We start from the raw sequence: 15283 nt of genomic DNA on the forward strand, positions 1-15283 counted from the left end.
ATTTTATTTTCCAAAAATTTAATTTTTCATATTCTTTCTCATAAACTTTAATTTTCTGTGATTAGCTATGAATTTCTATAATTTCTATCCAAAAAATTAAAAAAAAATTATATTAGAAATGTAATTTTTAAAATTTATTTTCAAAATTTTTTTCTAGAGAAAAATTTTTTTTTTTTTTTTTTTTATTGTATATTTTTTTTTTGTCAACAGTTGTGGATTTTTGAATTTTTGGAGAATATATAAATGGATGTTTGAAATTTTTTTTCCACAAAAAATTGAAATTTTTTGGAATAGTTGTAGGTTTTTGAAATTTACTTCCAAAAAATAATAACTTTTGGATATTTTTTTTACAAAATTCCAAAAGCCAAAATATAATCCTACGGACGACCCTGAGTTCATAAACTTAAGAAACTCTTTGATCAATGTTAATCAATGATCCTGATTCATTTTTCATTTTCAGATGATTTTGTAAAGTATAACCTATCATTAATATTTTAATCTTGAAAAACTGAAAAAAAAAAAAATCAAATATATTCCACTTTGATAAGATAAACCCTGTATATTCTATCCATCAGGAAACAGGGCTACAGGGGTGGTTATTTTACAAAAAAATCAAAATAAAGAAAAAACAAAGCAGATGTTATTTTTTAGAATGTTTTTCCTCAAGAAATTGACATGGATTTGAAAAAAAAAGAAGATCAATCCATGAAGAGGTTAAGAAAGATAGAGTAAGATTTGATTAACTCATTTTGTTATATCTGAAGCACCCCTGGGAGACTTATATATATCAACATATACTATATTGAAAAGGTCATCAGTTTTTATTATATATAAAAAAAGATGGGAATATTCCAAGGAACTTTTTTTTTCTGCAGTTATTTCTCCAACTGGGCCAAGAGTTTATAGTCTAGAGGTTTTATTTTGTTGTAAGCTTCAAATTAAAATTAAAAAATCCCAACAAGTTCAAGTACCTCGTTTAATATTATATTGAATTGTTGAGTATATCCATTTAAAAAAGTTGTTAAATAAATAATAATTACTAGTGATGAAAATCCTGTGTAAAATCAACATGGTAATCTTACAATTGGTAGATTTTTTTTGGAGGAGAGAGAGGATATTGGTCATGATATTCAATTAAATAGGCTGAAATCCGCTGTGGCAAAAGAGGAATTAGAAAATGAAATAAATAAGGACGTTTGATAGAATTACTCGGATGCCAATCCCCAATTCTACTATTACTACAAAAACGACATACAATTATAATTCCGCAACAAATCTTACTACGATAACCCTTGGCAACAGAAAAATCAGTGTCAGTACAAAATATATTACTGCGGTGGTGGTACAAAGTTGCTGCAGATTTAATCTTTCCACCCTGTATAACTCCACCACAAATCGTCTTTTATGAATGCACACGAATGTTTAATCAGTTTTTGATTCTAATTGAATTTATTTATGAGAGGATGTTCACTACTCAGGAATTAAATAATAATGACAACTGTTTAGGAAAAGAAAATTCATTCTTCAGACTACCAATTTAAAAAAAACTGGGGCAGCTAACAAATTCAATGGATTTACATCACTGGGTATACCACATCCTCAAACTGTAGGTCAAATAAACTCTAGGACAGGTTAGGACAAAAAAACCCTGCCCTTTATCGAAGACAATCTGTAAAATATGCCTTATCTTGACGACCACTCAAACATTACTTCGTGAAACAATCCCAAAACTCTCCCAAAAGATTTTTAGTAGGAAATCTTCTCTTTTCAAATCCCTCCAGTGTAAACAGATTGCATTTATACAACGTGAGATACACATTTCTAAGACCATCTATTGGGAAAATGATGAATTTCTTTTAATACATCTATTATTTAGTACTATGAATTACCTAATCAAGAATGTAATTGTAGACGAACATACCTATTGATCTCATCAATCAATAGACCACAAATGAAACCATCATGCGGTTATCTGCCATGTTGGTTTAAAAAAATATAGAAAATAATGTTTGGTAAACTTCTTTCATTTCAAATTAAACTCAAGGGAGTATTTTATGTTTTTTATAAATATTGTATTTCTATTTTTCTTCTTCTAGCTATTATCTTTACAAATATTGTTATGTACACAAAGTACATATAACACCATCTTCCCTCAATCGTTTTCTTCAGACTTTCAATTGTGCACATTTTATCATATTCAATCTGGGATGAAATTGGTAGAAAATCACGAAGGAGGACATCTCTGAACTCTTTTCTGATGATTTTTTTCCACCCTTGATGCCACTGTGTTTAAGTGTAATAGTCACTACATCAAAACCAAACATACAGACAATCTTTCCGCTTCAGTAAAACATGTCTTCAGAACATAAAATTTAGCCTCAATCATGGCCTTGAGAGTTGCGGAGCCTGCCCTCCCATTTTTGTCGCGAAAGTAAGGAACGGCTCAATGCAGATGCTTACAATGAACTTCTGGATAAGAAAGTGCAACCTTGGGATGGAGACAAATTCGGGTACAACTCTGTTTCCACACAAGGTGGAGCTCCGTGTCATCCCACCTCTAAGACCCAGGTCTTCCTGAGAGAGTGCTGTACATACTTTTATGGCCTGCAAATGCAGCGGCCTTCTTACCCAGACGCGAACCCCTTGAACTACTCTACCTAGGCGTGTCTGGAGTAGAGGATGTGTGCGACTCCTCACAATAATGGGCAGTCTCTGGAGGCTTACATCAAGAAGGAGTGCACCAAGCTCGAGTTTGACAACAAAGTGAAGGCCTGCAAAGGGATTTATGTCTCGTATTGAGACAATTATTAGAGCTGAGGGCTTACATATTGAATGCAAAGCTGTGCCGAACACTATTTTCAGATAGTTTTGTTAAATAAATGTGTTCACCAAACTTTGCGTTTAAATTTTACTCATGGAAAATTGAATATAATAAAATGTGTACCACGGGATAAGGGAGAGATTCAAATTGCCTTGAACTTTTTTAGAGAAACGAATTATTTACTTACATTGTTACAAAAAAAAATAAAAATGTGAATTCTCTTATGATTTCAAAAATTGAATAATATCTTGGGAATAAAACGTGTGTTTTTTTTATAAATAGAAAAACATGGAGCTGAATATATATTTTATATTCTACATCTATCTATTCAATAATATGAATACGAAGAAAATGATGCAATGAACTAGTTTAAAAAAACAAAAAACAAAATTGGCTAATCATTCATTACACCTGGCACTAAATTATAAATATGTATATTAAGTAAATACTATGTATACCAATTTAGTGGTCAAAACTCTCCTTCTCTTTTGATAACTTAATCAGGTGGTTTATCATTAGTGTTTTGTCCGTCCATATTTAAAAACTGAAGTCTGTCCACTTTAGTTCGGTAATATTTAGTTTGTAAAACAATATAATGTACAGTTCTTGATGACGTTACTCAACTTTTTAGAGTACGACAGGGAAATTTTCCCCGTTATTAAAATTAATTTTCTGCGCTAATTAAGGTTCCAGGTGACATTTCACGTAATGTTCCGATACATGTATTGTTTTGATTCGATCGAAATTGAGCAAAAAATTATTGAACAGGAATCGAAAAGTCAAAGAGTTTCTGATCTTCTCGAAGGGGATGTTGATCCAAAAAGAATTGAAGAGATTGTTGGCGTGACCGTGAGGACAGTCCAGAACATCAAGATCACCAACAATAATGACAGTAAGTGGATGAAATGGTTTGAAGAAGATGACAAATTATTCAAGTACCTGGAGGCCAACATTAAAAGCATCAATTTGCTGCTTGGCAGAAGAGTTCACCACCCGAAAGACAGTTCATGGTGACCTCTGCCTTCAGATCATTGTCAGGACAACAAGACATCTCCTCAGCAACAGGATGAAGGCCTTAAGCCTGGTAAGATGCAAAAAAGTGCTTAGTTACTTGAAGAGTCATCCGTTGACTTTCAAAATCTTCTAGGACAAGAAGATCTTCAAAGGTTGACCAGATTTTGAGCCGCAGAAACGACAAATTTATAGCAACATCACCTGATCAATTCCAGGGAACCGCCGAGACAAAAAATCCTGCACAAACAATCTCCTTGAGAGTCGTGGCCTCCTATGGGAAGAAAATGGCACCCGTCTTCTTCAAGCTCAATGAGAAAATTGGGGCTGAGACCTACTATATGGTCCTGGGGTAGAAAATTTTGCGCTGGTTGAAGGCTAACTATCCTGAAAATAGCTATGTGTGGGCCCAAGACGGTGCTCCCAGCTATACCGCCTTGAAGACACAGAACTTCTGTAACGAACACTTTGCTGACTTCTGGGACAAGACCTTCTGGCTCTCTTCCAGTCTTGATCTCATTTCCATCGACTACAGTGTGTGGACTGTCTTACAGAGCAAAGTTGGGAAGACATCACATAGAACTGTACAGGAGCTCAAGGCCAGCATCAGAAGTAATTGGGCCAACATGTCCGTCGATTATATTGTGTCAACCTGTGCCAAGTCTCTACCCCCAGTTGAGACTGTTATAGAGGCTGTAGGCGGCCATATTGAATAATTCTTGCTAAGATTGAATGCTAAAAGTTTTTAGTATAACATTTTTCATAATATTTATCTAATAAAAAGTTATTAAGGATTTGGTTTTGCTTCTTGATCGCGGAAAATTTCCCTGCTGCACTTTGTATTTCATGTTTTTCAATCAGAACCAACAGTGCTATGAACAAACAGTCATAAGTAGTGATATTCAAATTATGTAAATAAAATTTAATTGAATTTTTTGTTTGTTGCATTTTCGACCTTTTTTGCACTTTTATGTAGAAAATGGGTATTAGTGCAATCGTTCCATAGTAACAGGCATGATTACACACTCTCCAAGTTTCCCCCTCCAAAACCAGAGAGCTCTGTCTCTTAGGTTACCCACATCCGTTCCTCCTATCCATCTTGCCGCATAAGCTATTGAGGTTTGTACAATCAATTTTTCCTCTATAAATACTAAGTGCATCCATTTTTATTTTCATTACCGATATATAACTTTACTGGAAAACACTTAGATTTTCTTGATTTTTTTTTGCTTATTTAGCTCAATTTTTATTATTTGGGCATGAATGCTAGTGCTGAGAATTGTGATCCTTTTTAGTATACTGAATCAGTACACTAAAAAGATTTGTTCACCTTATCAGTTCTAAGATACAAACCTCAATCCCCCCCTCCCCATCCAATAGAAAAATTGTAAACTATTGGATATAAACTTATAAAATATTGTGGATCAGTGATTACTAAATGGTGGTATTCATTCAGATCGAACTGCATTTAATCCAAATTAGTATTATGAAATACAAGCTGGTTAATTTGGCGGTCTAGAACCATTTCTGCGTTTATATATTATTGGTACTGTCTTGCTGAGGACACGTTACGATAGCAGAGTCTTTTTTTCATTAATTTACCAAGTGCAGGATAAATAAACCCTCGACTTTGCCAATAGACTAAGGGGTCCAAGGTTCTTGATAATAAAAATTCTGCTACAAAATCACAAACTAAATTAAAATGGCATCTTAAACGGTATCATCATATTCTAAAGTGTAGCTTTAACTAATTTGAAATGGGACGTCCTCACTGAACATGAATTTTAAGGTATATACAAGGTTGGGAGGTTTTAAATCCCTCTTTCTAATGTTATTTTCTAGATTTTTTCTAGAATATATATATAAATATCTTGAAATTAGGTCCTTTTGTTCGTGGGCTCGAGGAATTCGCCACTTCTACCTTCAAGCTTCTTCCAAAACTGCCTACTAAATAGGATAATGTTATATTTCCAATGACTATGGATTTCTCGAGGCATAGGGATTAGGGATGCTATTGAATAGAAATGGAAGAGCGTTAAGTCTGCCCGTAAAATTATTTTTTTAAAAAGGATGGGTTAATATCGTTGCATAGTAAAATTTGGGCAAGCAAACTATTGAATGATAAAATAATTCTAACTTATATACTAAAACACATCCCGGCCCACGGCAGGTTACATTCTTGTCTAGCCGCTTCTCTGAGCATCAAGGATCCCTTTTAATATCCTATAATACTCTCCAGTTCACTAAATAACTTGATGCAAAAGTTTACATGTCAGTTCAACATTCCTTATTTCATAAAACTTCCAAATTACATGAATACTGATATAACTTTAAAGGAATACGGGCTAGACTCAACCAACACAATAAAACATAGATGTTTAAAGAATCAGTAACATTTAATCGATTTCTTCTGCATTGGAGACCTCTTTAGAAATAAAAAAATAACAATGTTGTTATATTTGTGAGCTTTCACAAAAAACCAAAAAACATTTTTCCACAAGCATCTGTATCATATCAGCATCGGATCTTATAGCCCGGACTTGTTCTAGCACATGTACCTGGATAACAGATTTTTATGTCCTCTCAAGCTGAAGTGTTCTCTAGTGGTTAGTCTCTGGAAAATTTATGAGTGACAAAGTAGATCCCTGAGATTTTCTTTTTGCTTGTACGTAACCATAACTGGCTTTGTAGACATTGTTTCCATTCTTGGATCCAGCGTTGATAGTCTCCAATGATGGTGAAGAAAGGATGAAATTTGTTTGAGCTGCGGATAATAAGTTATAGCAAACACTTGTCGATCATTTGATTTGGATTCGATTTTCTCGAGTGCTTCATTCCTTCCCATTACCTTTGATTTCTCGATCGAAGCATTAATAGCTCTTGGTCGATAATCACATGTTCTCAGCATTTCTGTAAGTTATCCAAAACAATTTTTTTGCTCATTTTCATTGCTGCAAATTTTCAAGATTCTTAAAGACAGACTGTAGGGAATATTCCGACACACGTGGGAGTGATGTGGTGAAGAGGAAGAAGATACTATATTCGATCAGTTTTTTTGGTACAAATCTGTATGGATTTTCCAGATTATTATGTAATCTGTGGTTTTCAAAAACCACAGATAAATTTTAATGTAAAATTGTATATTGCCGTGAGCTTTATTGTGGGATAAAATAAATTCACTTGTGACATGAAATTTTAGAGTTCTTCCTCTGTTCTAGTCAAAATTGCAAACAAATCATCGATGAATCTACTTAGGAATTCTAGAGGATTGGAAACATTTTGATTCGAAGATTGTACTGCCATCTGTTGGATCATTTTGTCTATTTTGCACATGAAAATATTAGCAAACGTGGGTGCCACCTTGGCTCCCATTGCAGAGCTCCACAACTGGGTGAAGAGCTTCGAATTAAATTCAAATATGTTCAAACAAAGAATTTGTTTGAACAATGATATCCCAAACGATGTTGGAATTGATTTGTTGGATCAAGTTTCAAAAGTATCTTAAAATGTGCCGATTCCCTCATTAATGGAAATATTGCGATATAAACCAACAACATCAATGGATATAATTGTCGTGTTTGTTGGAGGAGTTTCACTTTCGTTGGTTGACCTCAAGCAGTATGGAGTATCCTAGATAAATGTTTCTTAAGATTTTACAGGATCTGTGTAATAAAAATCCACGAACTGGCTTATCTCCTCAGTGATGGACTAATCGCCAGATATGATGGAAAGTCCTGGTGGAAGAGTCCCATTTGGAGGGTCTTTGTTAATTTTAAAGATCTCATAAAATCGAGAAGCTTTCTTTTTTTCGGGGTTCATACACTGAAATTCATACTTATTAATGAAACCATTTAATATCCCATCATTAAGAACTTTTTTGATTTATATCTTGGGATCTTTGAGTTCCATCTCCATCACTTCTTTGTGATATGGATTGCCATTGACTGTTTTAGATGAGAGATATTCATTGTAAGATTCCAAATAGTTATGAAAATCGGAGAGAAAAATACCTCCATCTTTTTCTGCCACTTTGATGATCAATTGTCGGTTTTTTCTAAAGTCTAATTAGTTATTTCAAGGATTCTCTCTTGTCTTGAGAAATGTTTGGATGAATACGTTTGGAAGGTGTTCCGAGGAGTCTGATATTACTGATGCACCACTTTTGTCATTAGAAAATGCGTAGAAGATAATTCTAGACTCTTGAAGATAATGGGCCTCTATTTTCTCGATAATTTTGTCTGCATTGCCAATGCATATTCTATTCTTCTAATCAGTATGTATATTTATTTATGTATAAGAATGTTTCGTTTCATTTTTTATGTGTATAATGTGACAAATACTGTATTTATAACATCTTTAACTTGCCCTCTACTTAAACCATTATTAATGTAAGCGTTCATTTTAGTTAATAATTGATCATTAGTTAAGATCCCCTGCACAGCTGCCCTGCCACACTTCGAAAAAAAGTCTCAAATGGCTCCAAGACAATTTTGACGACTTCATCTTGCCGGACTTTTCGCCTCCAAAATCGCAGGATCTGAATCTGACAGATTTTTTATACGTAGGGTGCGGTCAAATGACAACCCAACCGAACCCCCTGCAACACCAAAGATGAATTTATTCGTCGAATCTAGAAAAAATTCGAAAATTTGCCTAGGGACCAAATGGCTAGGCCTTCTTGCGTTTTTGGCCTCGTATAATGACTTGTATAGGCTGGGTGTGACTGTATTAAATGAAATAAATCATAATTTATCGAGGTTTTAGAATTTGGGTTTATTTTTTTATCGAATAACAGGTTGGAAATAAAATTGCGTTCTAATGTAATATTTATGTTAATCTGTATCTAGAAGAAACCCTCCTTATTTCAAATCTGGTTGCAATTTGTTTTATGCTTATTTCCAGTCAAAAATGGGAAGCTATTTTTTTTTTTTTTACAAAGAATTCTAATTTAAATATTATTTCATCAAAACAAACAACTCAAAACTTTTCGATGAATAATAATTTTTCAACATTTATTATTAATAAAAAAATTTATATGCATTCATTATTTTGTATGTCAAATCACTTGTCAAACTTCGACCACCCTGTAATATGTAATCTTTTTGCATAAAAATGTTGTTTAAAAAAATAAATTCTAATATGTTTGTTCGAACAATTTATTCAACATTTAAATGTATAAAACATATCAAATTTACAATAATTTAATTGTATATATAAATCTAACATATACGTGGTTAAGTATAGATATAATAACATATTATTTTTAGAATAGATTTCAAGATAACAGAGTTTAACAAAATCTTTAATTTTTTATTAATTATTACTAGGGGAGTAATAAAGCGTCTTTAAAAGACACGTTTTGCTTTAATAATATAGTTGATAAATCCTTATGAATTATTCAGTGTTACTCTCTGTTTTTGATGAGCCCGCTCATTCCTAGCTACTTAATACTAATATCATATGACGGCCTTCTGTCAATAGTATCAGAAGTATCAGGAAGCAGCTGGAGGAGTCATTGGACCCGATGGACGTTCAGGATCAAATCCACAACTCCCAGAACCATCACTGGATTGCCGTGAACAACAGAGACGTCCTCAGGGTCATAAAGACCAAGTTTCCGGCCACTGTGATGGTTTTTGGGGTCGTGTCAAGTCCTTTGTCAGCGACAGGCCGTGGATGTGGCAGCAGGACTCGGCTCCGGCCCACAAAGTTAAGCGGACGCAAGAATGGCTAAAAAGCAATGCTTTTGCGTTCGTACCCTTCTCCTCTTGGCCTCCCTCATCACCGGATTTGAACCCGTTGGACTGCTTTGTCTGGTCTTACGTGGAGAACATGACCAACCACTCCTCCTATAACACCAAGCAGTCTCTCATCACCTGCATCAAGGAGAAATTCAGCAAGATAGATGCAATGCAGTTCCAAAATGCCTGTCCTCGGTTTCGTAGCAGCATGGAGCGAGTTTTGGCCGCAGACGGTGGCTACATTAAATAAATAGCTGCTCTATATCCTAATAAAGATATTCGTTTTTGTTTTATCAATAAATATTATAAAATAAGCTTGTAGTTTTTTTTTTTTTGAAGCGGCAGATTTTGTCCACGCACCCTGTAGTTTTGAGATTTTTTACATTATTTGTTTGGAAGATTAATTGTTTGATGAGTACTTTAGTCTCAAGAAAACTCACTAACATAAACAAAGAAAATTAATTTTAATAAAGTACACGTCCTTACTGTCATTGTATCACGCAACATTTCTTAAAAAAATGAAAAAAGGGCTTTAATCATATGGTAGTTCGTCAAATAAATAAATCATACCCACTGTTAAGTATATAACTCTTATGTACTCCTAAACTATTACCATCTTATTATTTATTCAGTATTTTAAAATAAATTATATATATATATACGTCGTAATATCTAAATCTACATAGTATTTTATTCGATACTGTAATATAAATTATAACTTTGCTTACAAATATTGAATTGAAAGAGTTGCGATAAATTTGTATTTCTATAAAATAACCATAATTTCTTCACATAAATAATTAAATGACCAATATATATATTATAAACGAGGAGGGATTATCAAGAAATTGTATTCCTGTTCTTTTAGAAGCGGAACAGAATTTGAGTAGTATGTATAATTAAATCACATCTTAACATATACGTACATGAATTATGATATCCATAATCGACCAATAACAAAAAAAACCAGTTATTCTTATTTATGAACAGATTATTATTTTGTAGGTCAAAATATGTTTATTATATGATGGGCGTACGCCAGTGGAGGGCTGGAGGGGCTACACCCTAATTAAGAATTTTTTTGGTTTTTACAAGAAAATTGAATATTTGATTTTTTTCCAAAAATTTTTAATTTATATGAATACCTATGGTCTTTTCAAAAAAAATTTCCTAAAAAGTTAATTTTTTAAATTTTTTTCCAAAAATATTAATTTTTCAAAAACTTAATTATCTGTGAAATACTATGGATTTTTTAAATTTAAAAGTAAAATAATAATTTTCTGTGAATAGCTATGGATTTATTTCTAAATTTAATATTTGAAACTAAATTTGGAATTTTTTTTTCAAAAAATTTAATTTTCTCTTAATAAATATAGATTTTTTAAATTTTTTCCAAAAAAATTAACAGGACATTTAAGTACCAAATAATCATAAGTACGTGTGCTTATGAATGAGGGTTCGCTCTTCGTGAGTTAAAAGTGTTTTTGTTGGACTAGGAACATAATTAAGGATCAAACATTGGAATAATTCCAGCCTATATACCCTTGCTATATAATGAGTGGGATGTGTGATTATGAGTTTTCTCTTGTGGCTGCTTGCAGCTGATCTAATAAAACGTCATGACAGCTACTCTCCTTCCGAACACGCCTCAAATTGTAAGGATTACCACGTTCATTTTCGTTTTTTTACATATCTTGAGGAAAATGGAGTATGTTTTCTTAGCTCACTCCTTTTTGAGTTAATAATCTGAAGAATAAAGTTTCTTATTCTAAGCTGTTGTCGTTATTATTTGAATCCAAAGTAATAAACCTTCTTATTTGTATGTGCAACATTCAATTGTATTTAAAACCAGATTAAACATTTGCCTATGCTCATAAAATAAGTAGAGTAACCCCGATGATTTGTTGGTTCTTGTTGAACTCTGTAGATTTTGAGGATCGACATTGGAATAATTCTTGCTAATGTCCTTCTTTATTACCTGATGTGGACAATGTTGGTAACTACTCGTCGGGGTGACTGACACACACACACAAAAAAATAATATATATATATATATCTTCGTTTGCATTCCTTTCCCCTGGTTTTATATTACTCATTTACAAGTCTATTTTAAATGTTTAAGTCAAAGCTAATTAATAAAGAACCTAAAAAATCCAAAATAATGCCTCAGTTGATAATGGTATCAGAGCCACATTAATCATTCTTGTTGAAGCCGTAAATATGAAAACAACCAAACGGTCTATTATGAACTTAGTATCTTTTGAATTATTTTTTATCATTTAAAATGGATCATATCATAACTAAAAAAAAAAAATATTTTTTTTTTCAATAACTCCCATAAAACGTCTCTCTTCTTTTTATCAATAAAAAAAATTATAGAATGCAAAGTTAGATTGAATAAAATTACAATAATCTTCTGAAATCGAATAATGTTAAGTCGACTATATGGCTTAGTAAGTAATTAATACTAATCAATTACTATAAATATGAAGCATCTTAAATTGGCCTTAATCATTATCTCAACTTATTAGCTATTTGTAAACCATATAACTAATTGACTTAACTTTATTTAATTTCGAAATATTATTTATTTAAAACAACCTTACAGTCTATTTTTCCCCCCCGCTAAACTAGCAGAAAAAAATTAAACTGTATTTTGTTGTCAGTTGTCGATGTTTCTATTTCTTTCTCATAACCAGTTTTCAGAACGTTGATTGGTTGAACTTGAATGAAATCGTTCTAATCTGTGAACCACAGTAATTACACTTGAATAATAATTTGGAAGAATTGACTAACTCCCTACTGTTTTTGGTCCTTTTTTCAATTTATTTTTGTAGGAAAGATTGTGTGAGGAGAATCTGAAAACCCACAAAGTTGATTACATATAACAGTAAAAAAAACAACCAGTATTTCTTTTTTGACCTTCTGTTAGTGATATGGGATAATATACACCCCAATATATTCCTTCTAATCTACATTTTACCACCAATACTTTTTAGTATGCTCGTAAAACATTAAATTTGATTATATGCAATCATTTAATTTACGTTGAGAATGCCTTGTTTACGATTTACTCATATATTATGCAATCTGTAATCGAGGCTTAGTGAATTTAATTTAATTTATTTCCTTAAAAGTAGTTCCTTTGTTTTTCCGTCAGATTTCTTAGATTCTTCTTTTCTTCAATGTAAAGACTGAGCACATCATTGCTTTTATTAAATCACGCAATCTTTCCATCAAAGAGAAACAGAAAAGAGCCCCAAAATTACCTGGCAGTTAGTCAACTGCTATTTATATCTTTTGTACCACTTCTGTATCTTCTACCACTGCCATACTTTTTACTCACATTTTGAAAATGAATTAAATAGTATTAAAATCTACGTTCCTTGTATTTTATTCGATGCTGTAAGTTTATCATAATATTTTATTAAAAGCGTAGCGATCAATTTGTATATCCTTATGATAGCCAAAATTTCTTCACTAATAAATAAATAAATAGCAAATATATATATATGATTTAAATGACGAGGGGTCAACAATAAATTGTAGTCTTGTTCTTTTGGAAACGCAGATAATTATTTATCAAAAAGGAATACATTGGGAAATATCAATGACGTATCAAGAGAAAGTAGGAAATTGGCAGCTGACAACAAATACAAAGGATATTTTTGAGTTAGCAAGGTAACGCCGTGTGAAGCGTACAAACGGTTCGCAGACAATTATACTATTCTAGCTATTATGTTATATAATAAACGCAACCTCATCACCAACTTATAAGTATTAATTTGATTCCCCAAATTCGTACTAAATCATGAATATTTCATAGGCGTATTTATCAAATATAAAAATATAATATTTTTACGATAAAAACAACAAATTACATCTTGTTAAAGCACCAAATTTATGTTGTTAAGATTTTTTTTTTAAATAAGGGTTTATTTTTTCTCAATGTCCTATATTCATAAAAATATTTTTAGCATTTTAATTTATATTTACGACTGCAAAATGCATTAAATGTTTAATAAAATGATACAAAATTTAAAAGAAATTATTATTAAAGTCCTTTAAATGTTTATTGTGTAGTTAAATCCGATTAATTTTTGGGCTTTCCTTTTTTACCCCGGCTCAATAACCTTGTTATAAAAAAGATACTTACAGACGAAATCCCAGAACTTTATTTGTCTGTGATGAAATTTTATGCGTTATCTGTTATGTACAGTGACTTTGTATAAAAACTATTCGTATAAGGGCAATTCGTGATAAATATTTCCGTATACGATCATTTCGTATCAAAAGAATTTTATATAAAACCATTTTTTATAAATTTAAAAGGAAACAGGGCATCGACATTATGAATTGTCGTTTTATACCCTGAATGTTGGGGGTGTTTTCGGGTACCAACGATACTTAAGTCACTACTAAGAGCCCCCTACAACCCCCCAATTGTATCCCCAATGTTTGGTAGTGTTTTCAGGTACTGACAGGTCCCAAAACGGGATGCAACATACTGGCAAAACTTGAAAAAAACAATTAAGAACCCTGCAACTCCCCCAATTGCACCCCGAATGTTTGGTGGTGTTTTCGGGTAGCACCAGGCTCCAAAACAGGAAAATATTTTATACGAAGTGTCCTTATACGAATATATTTTATAGGAAGTTACTTACGATATGGAAATGGTATTTTTTTCCTCCTGGCCCTTACTTTGCATTCATATACTTATTTTCAGATTTTATACCGTAAAAGATGGAGACATACAAAAAAAAAATGAAATAAACAAATGGATTAGTAAACAAATACATTATCCCCCATGTAATAATGACAACCATATGAAAAAAATATTAGCTATTTAAATATTTTAAAACTCTCGTATACAGCTTGACAATGTTTAAAAATCCTCCATTTTCTATCTTTTTCCCTAATCTTAGGGCGTACAAAATATGCATTGCTTTTGTAAGCACAGTGTTAACATTTTGACTGTCTGCTCCACTAAAAAAGGTTAAAAAGTCTTCACTTTGAAGCTAGTACCCAAAAGAGATGTCTAAAACCAAAAGAACGTCGCTATATATTATATTCAAAAGAGGACATTCCCAGAAGAAATGATTTGTAGTCTCTATTAACGAGCAAAAAAGGCATTCTCCACGTTTGTCTTTATAAAATTTTCTTCCAATTTCTAGGTTACCGTATAATTTACGATAAGTACACCTTTTTTCTACCCAAGACGGAAGTTTTACTATCAAAGGCTCCGACAACATTGTGTATTTTTCTTTTGATTTTTCGTCTTTCAGATATTCAATAAATGGATTTAAAGTAGGAAATTGAGAACACTTTCTCAACAATGACGCTGAAATTGTAGCTAAACTCAATGTAAATAGCACAATTGATCTTTAAGCAACATTTTTTTCTGGGAAATATAGAATAATAATGTGTTAAAGCTTTTTTTGTTTGCCAAACAGCAGCATCAGCAACAATACACTTGTCATAGCTTCTAACTTCTATTGTATACAAACATTCCTTTACCGGCATCTCCCATTTCAAAGATTGTTCGTAACCCTTGTTAATTTCTTTTAACCCTTTGCAGAATCCCTCTAGTTCTGAAGGGTAAGTGGAGAGTGTCTTTAAAATTTTGGATACTCCATTGTAGGGACTACTTATATAATTTTGGCCTTGTTTAATAAGAAACGTCTTAAGATGAATGCTCCATGAATGATCA

The sequence above is a fragment of the Lepeophtheirus salmonis genome, chromosome 4 (genome assembly GCF_016086655.4).
Source record: "Lepeophtheirus salmonis chromosome 4, UVic_Lsal_1.4, whole genome shotgun sequence".
Lineage (NCBI taxonomy): Eukaryota > Metazoa > Arthropoda > Copepoda > Siphonostomatoida > Caligidae > Lepeophtheirus > Lepeophtheirus salmonis.